General features: G+C 38.2%; 1 protein-coding gene across 3 annotated transcripts in view; it reads right to left on the reverse strand.

Moving 5' to 3' along the window:
- Positions 1-14,847, reverse strand: part of KALRN (kalirin RhoGEF kinase) — a 721,333-nt gene that overhangs the window by 237,188 nt on the left and 469,298 nt on the right. The window lies entirely within an intron of this gene.

Consider the following 14,847-nt stretch of genomic DNA (forward strand, 5'->3'; position numbering starts at 1 on the left):
CCTGTTTGAAAAACTAATGATGGAAATCTTCCCTAATTGGAGGAGAGAAAAAGTCACTCAAGTCCAGGAAGCACAGAGGGTGTCATTCAAGAGGAACCCAAGGAGACCCACTCCAAGACACATCATCATTAAAATGGCAAATATCAAAAACAAAGAAAGAATCCTAAAGGCAGCAAGGGAGAAACAGGTAGTAACATACAAGGGGGACCCGATACGGCTAGCAGCAGACCGCTTCACAGAAACACTGCAAACTAGAAGGGAATGGCAAGAAATATTCCAAGGAATGAAAAGCAAAGGCCTACAACCAAGACTGCTGTACCTGGCAAGGCTCTCAATTAAAATGGAAGGTACAAGAAGGAGTTTCTCAGGGAAAAGAAGGCAAAAAGAATATATCTCCACCAAACCAGCACTATGATATATGCTAAAGGGACTGGTTTAAGAAGATGAATAAAAAGAGTGAGAAAGAGAAGAACACAGGTACAAAGTACCTATCAATAATTACTTTAAATGTAAAATGGACTAAACGCCCCAATCAAAGACAAAGGATAACTGAATGGATAAAAAACATGACCCACACATATGCTGCCTATAAGAGACCCGCTTCAAAGGACCTACACAGACTGAAAGTAAAGGGATGGGAAAAAAAATATTACAAGCAAATGGACAGGAAAAAAAAAAAAGCAGGGGTAGCAATACTTCTATCAGACAAAATAGATTTCAAAACAAAGGCCATAAAAAGAGACCCAGAGGGACACTTTATAATACTTAAAGGAAGAATCCATTGAGAAGACATAAACATCATAAACCTATATGCACCCAATGTAGTAGCACCCACGTTGCTCTTGGAGGACTTCAAGAAAATCTTGGAGGACTTCAAGAAAGATATAGACAGCAACACACTGGTAGCAGGGGATTTTAATACCCCACTGTAAAAAATAAATAGATCTTCCAATCAAAACATCAACACAGATATTGTGGAACCGAATGATGCATTAGATCAAATGGACTTACCTGACATATATATAACCTTTCATCCCAAAGAAGAAAAATACAATTTTTTCAAATGCATGTGGAACATTTTCAAAGATAGATCACATGATAGGACACAAGACAAGCCTCAACAAATTCAGGAAAATCGAAATCATAAGAAGCATTTTCTCAGACCACAAGGGCTTGAAACTGGAAACCAACATCAAGGAAAAAATCTCAAAAGCATTCAAACTCATGGAGACTGAATAGCACAGTATTAAAAAATGAATGGGTCAATAATGAGGTAAGAGAAGAAATAAAAAATTTCTGGAAACAAATGAAAATGAACACACAAAATCTATGGGACACAGCAAAGGCAGTCCTGAGAGGGAAGTTCATAGCACCACAGGTCTATCTAAAAAAGAATGAAACATTTCAAATAAATGACCTAACCCTACAACTTCAAGAACTGCAGAAACAACTAACAAACCCCACAGCAAGTTGAAGGAAGGAAATAATCAAGATCAGAGCAGAATTGAATGACATAGAGACTAAAAGAACAATTCAAAGGATCAACCAATCCAGGAGCTGGTTCTTTGAAAAGATAAACAAAATTGACAAGCCTTTAAGCAGACTCATCAAGAAAAAAAGAGAAAGGGCCCAAATGAATAATATCAGAAATGAAAGAGGAGAAGAAATAACTGATACCACAGAAATACAAAGGATTGTTAAGAAATTACTATGAGCAATAATATGCCAAGAAATTTGAAAACCTTGATGAAATGGACAACATTCTAGAAAAGTATAACCTTCCAACACTGAATGAAGAAGAAGCAGAAAGTCTGAACAGACTGATAACAGCTGGGGAAATGGAAGCAGTAATCAAAAAACTGCCAGCACACAAAAGCCCTGGACTGGACGGTTTCAGAGGAGAATTTTATGAAACATTTAAGAGCTGACCCCTGTCCTTCTCAGACTATTCCAAAAAATCCAAGAAGAGGGAAGACTCCCAAACTCTTTTTATGAGGTCAGCATCATCCTAATCCCGAAACCAGATAAAGACACAACCAAGAACGAAAACTCAAGGCCAATATGGCTGATGAACGTAGATGCTGAAGTTCTCAACAAAATATTGGCAAACCGCATCCAGCAATACATTAAAAAGATCATCCACCATGATCAAATTGGATTCATCCCAGGGATGCAAGGATGGTTCAACGTATGCAATTCAATAAATGTAATAAATCACATAAACAAAAGTAAAGACAAAAACCACATTATTATCCAATATATGTAGAAAAAGCATTTGATAAGGTACAGCAACCATTTATGATAAAACCTCTCAGCAAAATGGGAATAAAGGGATCATACCTCAACATAATAAAGGCCATCTATGAAAAACCTACAGCCAACATCATACTCAATGGGCAAAAACTAAGAGCTTTCCCACTAAGATCGGGAACAAGACAAGGGTGTCCACTCTCACCACTTCTATTCAACATAGTATTGGAAGTCCTAGCCACAGTGGTCATACAAGAAATAGAAATAAAAGGCATACAAATTGGAAAGGAGAAAGTAAAGTTCTCATTGTTTGCAGATGACATGAGAGTGTACATAGAAAACTCTATAGATTCCATCAAAAAACTACTCTACCTAGTAAGTGAATTTGGCAAAACAACAGGATATAAAGTCAATATTCAGAAATCAAAGGCATTTTTGTACACCAACAATGAAATATCAGAATCAGAAATTGGAAAAAAATACCATTTGCTATAGCATCAAGAAAAATGAAGTACCTACAAAAAAATTTAACCAAGGAGGTAAAAGACCGGCACACAGAAAGCTATACAACACTGAAGAAAGAAATTAAGGAAGACACAAATAAATGGAAGCATATACCATGTTCATGGATTGGAAAAATTAACGTCATCAAAATGTCCATACTACCCTAAGCAACTTATAGATTCAATGCAATCCCTATTAAAATACCAATGATGTAGTTCACAGACATAGAACAGACATTTCAAAAATTTATATGGAACCATAAATGACCCCAAATAGCTGCAGCAATTTTGAGAAAGAAAAATAAAGCAGGAGGGATCACAATACTGGACATAAAAGTATAGTACAAGGTCACTGTAATTAAAACAGTCTGGTACTGGCACGAGAACAGACACATAGATCAGTGGAACAGAACAGAAAGCCCAGAAATAAACCCATGACTCTATGGTCAATTAATATTCGACAAAGGGGGCAGAAGCATAATTGGAGTAAAAATAGCCTCTCCAACAAATGGTGTTGGGAAAGCTGGACAGCTACATGTCAAAAATTGAAATTTGATCACCAACTGACACCATACACAAAAATAAACTCAAGATGGATAAAAGACTTAAATATAAGTTGCAACACCATAAAAGTCCTAGAGAACATAGTCAGGAAACTCTCAGATATCCCATGCAGCAATATTTTCACTGATATGTCCCTAAAGCAAAGAAAGAATAAACAAGTGGGACCTCATCAAAATAAGAAGCTTCTGCATAGCTAAAGAAAACATCAGTAAAATGAAAAGAGAACCAAACATATGGGAAAATATATTTGCCAATGATACATCAGACAGGGGTTTGATCTTCACAATATATAAAGAACACACATGACTCCACTCCAGGAAGACAAACAATCCAATTAAAAATGGGCAAAGGACCTGGACAGACACTTCTTCAAGGAAGAGATACATAGGACCCAGACACATATGAAAGGACGCTCTGCATCACCAGCCATCAGAGAAATGCAAATTAAAACCACAATGACATACCACTTCAAACAGGTCAGAATGGCCATCATAAACAGATCAACAAACAATGGGTGCTGGCAAGGCTGTGGAGAAAAGGGAACCCTAGTACACTGTTGGTGGGAATGCAGACTGGTGCAGCCACTGTGGAAAACAGTTTGGAATTTCCTCAAAAAGCTATAAATGCCTTTTGACCCAGTGATTCCACTGCTGGGATTATACCCTAAGAATCCCAAAACACCAATTCAAAAGAACTATGCACCCAAATGTTCACAGCAGCACAATTTGCAATAGCCAAGTGTTGGAAGCAACCTAAATGCCCACCAGTAGAGGAGTGGATCAAAAAACAGTGGTACATTCACACAATGGAATACTATGCAGCAGAAAGAATGAGCTACTACCCTTCGCAATGGCATGGATGGAACTAGAGAGCATTATGCTAAGTGAAATAAGCCAGTGGGTGAAAGACAAATACCATATGATCTCACCTATAAGTGGGACCTAATCAACCAAACAAACAAGAAAATATAACCAGCAACATTGAAAGAAAAAAGAAACCAATAGAATCAAGAGGGAAGGGAGGTGGTGGGGAAAGGGAAGGGAAGAGTCAAGCCAAGGAACATGTATAAAGGACCCACAGACAAAGCCAGAGTGGGAAAGGATTGAGGGATGGAGGTGGGGAAGGGTTCAGGGGAAAGTGGTGGCGAGAAGGTGGATACAAATGTATTTAAACAATATAAAATAAAATTATTTAAAAAATTAAAAATTAAAAAAAGAAGCTTGGACCAGAATCAGGGAAAACACTTTCCCTCCACAGCTTGCTTAGGTGGGCTGCCCTTCTTAGCCCATTTTCACTTCTGCAGCTTCTGTTTATAGGAAGGTGGAGAAAGCCTCCTCCCTCTGACTCACTATCAGGGCCATAAAAAAAAAAAAGGTGTGATTTAAAAATATTTGGCAAGTCATATTTGGAAAACCAAAATGCTAATAATGATTGATGGGATCATAGATGGTATTTTTATCTATCTGCAATTTAAATTTTCTACAACAAATTGGTATTTAGCAATAAGAAAAGTGACTTAAAAATTTTGGGGACTCCTAGCAGTACCCATTTGATAATAATCATCTTTCCCTAGAGTATCCTGATCTGAATCATAGAATAGGAGTAATTATAATGTAATCTGAACTTTTGAAATGCAAATATGAAGAACTCAAAAATAAATAATCCTGGAAAATTTCCAAAAATCATATTTACTACCACTTTTAGAAAAACTGCAGGTGACACACATGTATTTAATACAACTTCCAGAATAGAAATAGGAAAAATATAACTGAGGATTAAACCTTTTTCAGGACTAAAAAGGGAACACCATTTTTTGTTGCAAAGAGAAGAAATCTGCCTCATTACTGTATATATATAACATGTTAATTCTGGAAAATTTCCATAACAGTAGGTTAATATTCATATAACATTAATCTTTTTTAATATATATTTTTATATCTGAAACTGAATTCTAACAGACTTTCATTATGTGGCTCTTTTCCATGAGGAACACTAAACAATATAATGTACAATTGCTTCACAAACAGTTTTTCAGAAGGTGTTGAGAGGTTCTTTACATGGTCATGTCTCATATTGGCCTTCAATATTAGTCTCAGGGAAGATAATGAATGGAAATCCAGCTCTGAGCCATGGTGGACTGAACAGAGCCTGAGGGTGGGGGGATTGAAATGGCTTGGCAAGTGGGGACAAAAAAAAACTGAGGAACTATTTTAGGACAAGGACGGGTAACAGAAAATGAACTGCTTTAGAGAAAGGAGAACATAGGAGGAAGGAAGAACTTGGAAGAAGAGAGAAAGAGGAGAAAGAGGAGAATCTGGAGGCCCTAGGCTTTAGGATAACCCAGTCCCCTAAACTCTGATTCTCATGGTATATAGGCTATTCTCCTCCAAGAGTGAGCAACTAAATGGTAAAACAACCTGGGTCATGGCATTCCACTCAGAATAAAAAGTTAAATTTTTGTGGTATTTTTATATTTTATAGTATTTAATTTTTTGTAAGTCACGGATGTACACGATAAAAAAGCCAAACCATCTGTCTTCCTGGCCCCTCCTGAGTAGCAAATATAGTTACTTATTTAAGGTGTAGTTTATGAATTGAATGTATTTTCTTGGCTCTTGTTTTGTTGTTGATTTTTTCCTATTTTTAAAAAATTTATTGTGGTGACATTCGTTAATAAGATCATACAATTCTATAGTACATCATCTGTATATAGTTTTGTTTTAGAAGTGGCAAGGATACCCATAATAAACTTGGAAACTTTTCCTCTTTCCTTGATTTATGACCCATGGTCCGTGGCGTGGTCATTTAAGGTTTATTTTAAACAAACAGTGGTAATTATAACCACTGAATTGATCCATATGCTGAAAACAGTGCTAGCAATTTTACTTAAAATCCTGGAACTTTAAATAGAGCAATACTCTGGCTTTTTGCAGTAGCAGCTATTAAAAACCTATGGGAGAATGCTCAGTTTGAAAATCCTCAAAAATGAAAGCACTATAAAATCAATTAAGTGCATAGAATATTATTTCTACAATTAATGCCTTTCTGGAAAATAAAGGTTTTAACAGCAACCACCACTAGTCCACCCTTCTACTGATCCCGTCTCACCTGCCTTTCCTCTTGCAACCAAGCACAAGTTAAAGAACCAGACTTCACAGTTAGTCACAGTTGTGAGGGGGGTCTTCCAAGGCTTCATTTTCTTATCTTTAAATAATTCTCTCTTGGAATTGTGAGAATTTAATAAGTCCACACAGTTAAAGAACCCAACCTAATTCCTGGCATTCGGTAGGCACTAAATAAACATTGGTTCTTCAGAATCAGTACTTCCCAATCTTAATGAAACCATACTTTGATAAAAATATGTATCTTACACTCTCCCCCACTCATAGAGACAAAGTTAGGGAATTCTCCCCTATTACGCCCCTGTTAAAAAAAATCTGTAGTAGATTACCTTCCCCTAACAGGGGTGTCCAACCTGCAGCCTGCAGGCTGCATGCAGCGCAGGAAGGCTATGAATACAGGCCAACCCAAAATTGTAAATTTACTTAAAAACTTTTTTTTTGCTCACCAGTTTTTGTTAGTGTTTGTGTATACAATGTGTGGCCCAAGACAACTCTTCTTCCAGTGTGGCCAAGAGATGCCAAAAGGTTGGGCACCCCTGCAATCATATCCTAGGAAAATCTTGATTGGGTGTTAATGCAAAAATTGGATTGCAAAGTCACATATCATTTAAATTTTGGAAATCTTGGGGTAAACTGGCCTCGCCTCTTTACTGCAGGACTTCCAAAATCCCGTAATGCTGGGTTGGTCAAAAATTTCAAAGGGTTTTTCTATAAGATAGCTCTAGTAGCACTTAGTTGTCTTTAACTTCATTCAAAACAGTTTTGTTAGATTGTATTGTGGCAGATGTCATATCAGCATGCATTTAGAAATACTTATCAAAATTGATGAATTTTTGTGTATCCATTTTAATATTGAAGATGGAAAATATGGAACATTTTTGGCATACTTGTATTATGCTTTACTATTTCAGGAAAGGTAAAAATGCAACTGAAATGCAAAAAAAGATGTGTGCAGTGCATGGAGAAGCTGCTGCAACTGATTGAACACGTCAAAAGTGTTTTGTGGAGTTTCATGCTCGAGATTTGTTTCTGGATGATGCTCCATGATTGGGTGGACCAGCTGAAGTAGGTAGAGATCAAATTGAGACATTAATTGAGAACAATCAATGTTCTACCATGCAGGAGAGAGCTGACACACTCAAAATATCCAAATCAATAAAGTTATTGGTGAAAGTGAAAAACGTGTCTTTAATTTTACAGAAAAAAACATACAGACTTTTGGGCCAACTCAATATGATCAGGTACATTATAAATCTCTGAAGTGATATAGTATGCAGTGCTTCCCAAACTAATTTGAGAGAGGAACACTTTTGGAGGGAGTATCAGTTTTTCTCACAGGACACTCTGGGAAAACCCTAGTAACCGGTCCCCACATCTGGCTGTGTTATGCTACCTGGGGATAAGAGCTGAGTATCTGAGTTGTTTAGAGAAGCTCCCTGAGTAATTCTAATGCATTCAGCCCACAGATCAGCCTTTGAAGGTGACTGCCCTAGGTTCCAGTGGGTTTTCAGTTGGCAGATCCTGCATTAACTCTCTATGATTGAATTTGTTTATCCTCACCTGAGGACATTTTCTTTCATTGCTTTTAAAGTGAGAGGAAGGGAATGCACAAGAGAGAAACATCAATATGACAGAAAAACATCAATTGGTAGCCTCTCGCATGTACGTGACCCGACCAGGGATCGGACCTGCGACCTAGGTATGTGCCCTGACCGGGGATTGAACCGGAGACCTTTCAGTTTACAGGATGATGTTCCAACCAACTGAGCAACACTGGCAAGGACTATGATTGAATTTTTAAATAAAAAAGTTAAGAATTAGAAAAACTATCTTGTGCTGGGCATATGAATTCACAACTTTGAGTAAGATACTACAATCTTAAGGTAATTGTTGAAGGCAATATTAAACTCTATTTTGCTTTTTAATTTGAAGTTTATGAAGATGATAGATTATGTAAGTCTGATCAATATCATTCCATCTACTTCAAATAGACATGATAAGTTTAAATTAAAGCACAAGAGGTCAGACTTCTTTTATAAATGATGGACTATTCCACCTCAGCTGTTTTATAGCAATATCTTGGTCCTCACCATTTCAATTATTATGTGTAATAAATCATGAGAGAATGAGAAAAACAAGTAGTTTAAGTGTTTGTGTGAATGTCTGTGGTTCTTTGAGAAATAAATAAAACTTCTAAAGACATGTCAAGATCTAAGCAATGTCATTACTCTATTAAATTATTATAATGCAATATATTATAAAGTTGTTCCATGAGGAAGATGCTTCCCTCTGGCTTTGTACAGAATCCTGGAAAATGAAATTTATAACACTAACTAACAGAAAATCTCTCTGAATTTTATCATTAAGTACTATGGAAACAGCACCATTTCAAAGGTACCCTGATTCATTTTGATTTTGTTGTCTCCCAGGATAAATTTGGCCTATTGTCTCGGTGCTCTGGAGAACAACATCCCTCTCTGAGGGACTTACAACCTAGTCCAGCAGTCAGAGCTTTCCATCAAGAACGCAGTCTGCATGACCTTGTGTGTGTGTGCATGTGTGTACCTGCTCTTGCACATGTGCACTTGTTGGAATGCTGGAGGCGGTGAGAAGATATATCACAAGTTTAATGTCAAAATAAAATATAAAAATTAACCTCACATTTAATGTTATACACATCCATTAATGAGCTACTAGCAACTAGGAATGGATACTAAGCAGTTAGTGTATACAATTAATATTAACATTACTTTGACACATCCAAAAAATGTTTAGACTTTGTCTTGCCTTAGGATTTTCCTCATATCTGTAACCAGTGCCAAATTTGACAGCATACAGAAAAAATCAAACAACAAAACCAGAGCTAAATTTTTATACAGCCTTCCTGATGGGTTGTGTAAGGCCTGCGGTTATTCCTCAAGTGTGGGTTTGGGGTCCACAAAAAATCATAACAGGTTTTCCCTTTCCTCTGTCCCTGACATTTGAATATGAGGAAAATGACAGCATGATGTAATAGGGAGTTGAAAAGACCTGAATTCTTTGGTTGTGCTACTAATTAGTTCGGGAAGGTCACAAACCTTTATAAGCTCTAGTTTCTCTAAAACAAGGGAATAGAGGAGAACTAGGTGGTCTTTAAAGGACTCCCCCGCGCCCCACCCCCCACCTCTTCTGTCCTCCTATTCTGGAGTAGCAGCGGCCAGCAGTGTGACCCTGCTGACTTGCTGTGGGCCGCACATCCTTTGTCTCAGCACCTGGTGGAGCCAGCAGCTTGTCTTGTAGCTGCAGATTGAACCACAGTGTTTCAAGGGGCTGTAAAATCAATACATCGGGTGTAAATCAGCATTAAAAAAAGGAGGAGGAAGGAAAAACAGAACCTTCCTCATCAGCATGTGGAACACAGAGTGAGGGTGTTATTTTGAAAAACTTAATTTCCCATAATATATAGTATATCAAGACATAATGTAGATTTTTTTCCTTTGGTTCATATCAAAAAATGTTTGAAAACACCTTGCTGGTTCTCCTAACTGCAACAGGATGGCAGCCCAGGGAGGGATTTCTCTCCCTGCCTTCTCCCCTAAATACTCCCTAAGCAACTTCCTGTCTCCCTCCCTCCCTCTTTCACTCTCTCCCCTTTCCTTTCTTCCATCTGTCTATCTCCCCCACCATTCCTGCCTCCCTCTCCCTCTTCTCTCTCCCCATCTCTCCTTTCCCCTTATCACCCACCCACTTCTCTTCCTTCTCCTTATCTAGGTGTTTTATCCCACTTTCCCACCTCACTCTGTCTCTCTCCTCCCTTCCTTTGTGACCCCATACACATCACCATTTCTGACTCTTACTGCCTCTACCTACAACCTCTCCTTTCCTCTGCCTCAATCTCACAGATACAGATGTGACAAGACACAGTCTAACAGGGAGTGAGACAGCTGGACCTCTCCCCACACTGACCCAGGGTTGAGACTCACCCATGAACTCCTCCCATTACCTCTTTCAGCTTCCCTGCTAGTCTTCAGCGCTCTCCTCCTTTGGAGGGCCTTTGTTCAAACTTTTCTCCTCTATTAAGGGAGCCATCTCTGCCTAAAAATATCCTCTTATTTAAGTTCCATCTTAAATGCCATCTCCTCTATGAAGCCCTTCCTATTAGTCCAACTGAGGCTATTTTCTTTGCTCTTTTGAACTGCATTCGTTCTCGCCTCTATCCTTATCGCAGATACCTAATTCCTGGAACTCAGAGGGCAGAGGCTGGATTTGACTCATTGCCAGCTACCAGCTTCCTCTCCAAAATGGTACAGGGCTGGCCCAAGAAGGAACTCTGAGAAGACAAAAATGTGGGCCTGGCCTTTCCCAGCACTTCCTCCACCTTGTCTTCTGCCCCTGCTGCACACGACCTTCTGCTCCTGGCTGACCCTGGCCACCTGCTACCCTAGCAGGCTGACCCTGGCCTGGCTAGAGCTCCCAGCTCAGTCCCACAGAGCTCTGGCTCTGCTCCCTCAGCCATGGGCCTGCGACCACCAGGCCAGGAGTGCTAGGCCTGGAGGGAGTGTGCGGGAGAAATATCTAGCCCTGGTAAGGGTTGCTGAAATTGACTTATTGCAGATAGTTAATGGGAAGGTGTGGGACCTGGAGGACATATCTATGGAAGACAGGAGTTGAAGCGTTCTTCAAATGTGGGGATCCACATGTAAGCTGATGAATCAAACCAATCAGATTTGGTAGTCCCAGCGGTGGTCAGTGGAGTCGGGGATGGGGAGAGAGCACGGATGTGGGAGGCCACACACCTGCAATCTATGCCTAATCTTTAAGGGTGGGGGCGGGTCACACATTGGGCAAGTCACTGCATCCTCTCTGGATCTTACTGTCTATATTTGTAAATGGAGATGGTTTTACTTAATAGTGAAGAAGATCCTCTGAGTCTGACAGCAGAGATTTTATAAAAATGTTATTGCTCAGACATATATAAGACTGTATCTCCAAATAACTGAAAAGGAAAAATTAAAGTTCAGATTAAAATGACAGTGATGAATATTTTGAACAAACAGCTGAAAATCTAGTAATCAAGGCAAACAAAATAAATGATCTTCCTGAATTACAAGTTGTAAGTAGTCAAAGTAGGGAGACTGCATGAATGCAACCATAACTGTTTGGGGATCTAGTTATGGGATATATTGTACTACCATATCTGAGTGTTCGTGGAATGCTTAGCAATATACAATAAAATGCAATTTCATTCTTATGCAGATAAGTTTCATGGTCTTTATATTTAGCTCTGTAGAAAGAGATATAGGATAAAAGAATGGAGGGTAAAAACGAAGTGTCATTCCATTTGAACCTCCAATTTGTGTTAAACATATTGAATTGTTCTTCTTTATAGAAGTTTCGGTGCTTGGGAATTTCTCCATTAAATATTTATATAGATAAAGGTCCTTAAGAAATATACACCCCCCATCTTGGTTGTCATTTTTCAAAGCGACACCATTTAAAAGAATCAACACAATATCACCCTTGGTCTAAGTACTACTTTTCTAGTGGCTCAGCTCATTGGGTTATCCAGGAAGTGTCAACCTCAGTCCCTTGCCTCTCCACCTCTCATCTCCCCGTCTCCCGTCTCCACGTCTCCACGTCTCCCTGTCTCCCCATCTCCTCCCTCCCTCCCTCCCTGGAGTATAAGCTGATAACCTGAGCTACACACTAGAGGTGTGAGGAGTATGTTTCTCTGTTAGATGGCACTTAATTGCAACTTTGCAAAGATGAATACAATTGGAGTTAAAAAGAAACCTTGGAAATTTTCAGGTTAAAAAGTGACCATTTCAGACAATGGCTCCTGAAGAGTCCTCTCATTAAGAAGCTCCCAAGAATCTCTTTCATTCATATATATATTTATTTTGCTGATCTATAAGGTTCTGGTAGTGATGGGGAAAAATCATACCTAATGGTTTTCTGTACCCCAAGATTTACACAAACAAAAGACTGAATTATGACTCGAATGGCATAAGTCTGCAAATTGTAATTCTATTTTTAGTCCAACTGCCCATCCATCCAGCAAATATTTACTTAAAGTTTCCTTTGTGCCAGGTATTGAGGTTATGAAGTGAAAGGCATCGTCTCCTATGGAGCTCATAGATCTTGCATTTTCAAAGTTGGCTTAATTACCATATCTCTTATTCATTAGAGATTATAGAAGTGTTATGCTTTCTCAAATAATCAAAATGTGTATGGCATAAGTAGAGAGCATACATTATGAGTAAAGCCTTAGCCCTCTAGATCCTTTAAGAAATTAATATACAGCTTGATTTTCTTGGATGTTCCTTTAAATTGTAGATAGCTTAAAACATTTCTTTCCTTTGGTGAATAGCTTACCATATGTATTACAGAGTTCCTTGCTTTTTAATGTAGAATACACTAATTATTCAAGGTTATTACTAATATCAATTAATATGCTATCCTGTCAGACTGTGGCTGTGCTAGGCCCTATAATGGGATATAGAACCATTTATACCAATACTACATAGTCTTTGGCCACTCTGAGTTTTTGGGATTCTTTTGCCTACTTTTACTGCAGTTTGTCTTCTTTCCTGTCAAGTTTTACTTTATGCTGCTGGTATGAAACGACTTGCTCAATTTCTTGCTTCTTATTTGCTGCTTATAAATTTCTTGAGCTTTGAAACCATCTAACCAAGAGGTAAAGTGACTTACAGAGAGAATAGAAAGGTGATTCTATGAAAAGGTAAGAACTTTATCTTTGTGATAGCTCTCTTGGTTGCTCAGAGGCTGGTTTTTATTTTCTCCTTGTTTCTTTGTAATGTTGTAAATAGGTAAAATTTGCTTGGTAGCTAAATCATTAAATTTATTTCTCTACAGTCTGCAGCATGCTATATAGTTTAACTTGATTTTTAAAAAGGATTTCTTAGACTAAACTATACTTTGTAACTGGTAGGTAGACTTTCAGAGATTTCAAAAACAACCAAATTGCTGACCATGATTTAGTAGAGTAATATTGTGAAACCAGATAAGAGACATGGTTGTGTTAGATATTTTGTTATACTTAATCAATTTTGAAATAAATATCCCTCCCTGTCATATACTGATTTTGCAAAAGCAGGGTTCATAGGAAGTGTACATTGTGATCTCTAGACTTCTTTACTTTGATACTTAGTCAGTTGGTAAGAATATGAGGAAAGTGAGACTTCTTCACTGTATCACAGAGATTATAAATCATAAAAGTAAAGTAACATGACTTACTACTTTCTGGTCCCATGTCTTCTCAAATATCCTGGGGAAGATGGGCTAATGCTGAGCTGGGCTCAAATGATAGAATTTGGAATCAATATTCAAAATGGCTTTACAGGGGTCTTATTAAATAGGTGTGAAGAGAGATTATTTCTGTGTATGAAGATTTCCCAACAAACCACATGGACGGTATTAAAATTGTTATTAAAAAAATAAAAGACTGGAACTCTTACTAAGTTCTTCAGGAAGTCAGATGGTTCTTTCCCCCCTAGAGCTTACTGTTGATGTAATCTGACAAGGTTAACATGTCTTGGGAGCTACATATTTTATGTTTCCTTTAAAATGATGCCAATTGATAACATAACAGGGGATTAATCATTAGGAGTTGACAAGAAAGGAGTGACTTTCCACCCCTTATTTAGACCTTTAAGAACTCAGGGTGGTCCTTTTATACCAAATTTTGCCTCCTAGTCATTCTTAGCAAAGGGCCGTACTGAGGTCTCATTTTCTAGAGCTGAGCTGTTCAATATGGTATCTACCTGCCATCTAAATTTGTTAAATTAAATAAAGTTAAAAATTAAGTTCTTAGTAGTACTAATCATATTCCAAGTGTTCAATATCTACACACGCCTAGTGGCTACCATAATGGACAGCACAGACATGGAACATTCCCATCACTGCAGAAAGCTCTACTGGGCAGTGCTGTTCCAGAGCCTTCCTTGCCTCAGGGTGGCTGCTACCCCTATACTCAGGGCCTCCTTAGGAACTCGTGGAGCTGGTGGTTTTAGCTCCAGCATGATGAGTTAGCTCAGTAAGAGCCTTGACTTGCCTGATCTTAGGACTTCCTCTGAATTTTATCTTACAACATTGAACCTCTACCTCTTATCCCTTCTCCAGAACAGGGTCCTGAGTGAGCTCTAGGACTTTATACCATCATAATCCTTGTGTCTTAAGAGTCTCTATTTGTATTTTGCAAACTGAGTTATTTCCATTAGTGGGTTATATAACCAATTAACCAATGTTCTTGCTGATGCTATGTTAAAAAATAGAACATGTTGTTTAGTATGTTGTGGAAAAGATTCTCAAATCAAGTTGGGGGTTGAACAGAATGAGCTGTGAGGTTTAAGGGCTTTATGATTCTATTTATTTCAACACAACAGAGAGGGTCAATTGATGTTCTCTCC

The sequence above is a fragment of the Pteronotus mesoamericanus genome, unplaced genomic scaffold (assembly GCF_021234165.1).
Source record: "Pteronotus mesoamericanus isolate MK-2021 breed Mesoamerican mustached bat unplaced genomic scaffold, CSHL_Meso_final contig_27, whole genome shotgun sequence".
Taxonomy (NCBI): domain Eukaryota; kingdom Metazoa; phylum Chordata; class Mammalia; order Chiroptera; family Mormoopidae; genus Pteronotus; species Pteronotus mesoamericanus.